Raw genomic sequence first — 1,312 nt, 5'->3', positions numbered from 1 at the left:
AGGTTTGAATATCTGGGTGAAACTAGATAGATTCAGTGTAGATGCATTAGAACACGGCTCTCCTGTGTTTTGGCACCAGTGAGTATTAGTCAACTAGTCAAAGTTTAATAGTGAAAAGTATTTAACAGCGCTACATGGAGAGGCCGTTCAAGTCTTCAACATGTTTCTTGCAGTGTCACGAAATGGTAAAACTAGACACATACACCAATACTTCTGGGGCGACGGTGAAAGGACGGCGGAGAGGCGGGCGAGCCCGGCCGTGCGCATACGCGAAGGAAAAACCCTTCGACGAGTTTACGGCGGTAGATGAAAGTTAAAAGAGGTGGGTCAAGCCCGAGGCGCGTGGGCACGCTCCAGTGGAGCACATGGCACTGTTGTGGGCCACCCCGCCGCCACTGGGCCATGCACTGCTAGCAGTCGATCAGCTCTGGTTAATATACTCGTGTCAGCTTAGGTCAAAAAGCGTAGAGGGGATAGGGTACAGCCGGGGAAAATAAAGAGGGATGGAGGATCGTGAATGCAACCTTTCTCGAAATTAAAGAATGCATACAAAGTAATTTAAAATGGAACCAAGACGAGACATAGGAGAGAAGCGGACCCAGTCCAACGGCGGAGAGAACGGTGGCAGGGAGGGAAGAGGAGGGGGGGGGGGGGCATAGCGGAGGAAAATCCCAGTAGCAGGCAACTGTATCAAGCACCATCAGGTGGGCCGCGACTTGGGCACGCGGGGAGGCCGGACGACAGAGAAGCGATGGCGAAAGAGAAGTAGCAACAGCCACGGGCACCCGCCGGAGCTCCTGGCCAACTCTCTCTCTGCCGTCTTCCAGTTTTTCTGCCTCGTTTATTGGTCTGACTGTGCGGGGAAATGCGATGCATCTCCCTAAACTGTTTGTCGAAACCTATTCCCCGGCGTCCATGGTCCCTTGGAAAGCAGCTGGATCAACCTGATACCAGAACGCTAGCAACAATAAACTCGAATAATATCTATCGTCCGCACACATATCATATCCTCAAGCAGATCGGAAAATCCAATCATCAAATAAAATTCTCAAAAATATGCAGAAGAAAAACAAAATGCCTACGTCACTATCCTTTCGCCAAAGTGCAGTCACTATAATCTTGTGATGTTACACCGTAATGTCTCATTCCCACGCCGGGGCTGCCTGTCACGCTCGCCCTCAACGTGCTCACTCGCTAACGCAAGCACGCACTCAAATCCAAATTACACATTCTTACGCACATGCACGCAAAAATAATTGCATTGTATGCAGCTGTTTGAAAGTAAACAATCACTCCTCATACTTTTTGTAAG

General features: G+C 49.7%; 1 long non-coding RNA gene across 2 annotated transcripts in view; it reads left to right on the top strand.

Moving 5' to 3' along the window:
- LOC119587879 overlaps positions 1 to 1,312 on the top strand; it is a 95,443-nt gene that overhangs the window by 87,365 nt on the left and 6,766 nt on the right. The window lies entirely within an intron of this gene.

This window comes from Penaeus monodon, chromosome 23, assembly GCF_015228065.2.
Source record: "Penaeus monodon isolate SGIC_2016 chromosome 23, NSTDA_Pmon_1, whole genome shotgun sequence".
NCBI classification, from domain to species: Eukaryota; Metazoa; Arthropoda; class Malacostraca; order Decapoda; family Penaeidae; genus Penaeus; species Penaeus monodon.
The sequence above is the reverse complement of the archived record's forward strand: the minus strand, read 5'-3'. Positions and strand labels throughout refer to the sequence as shown.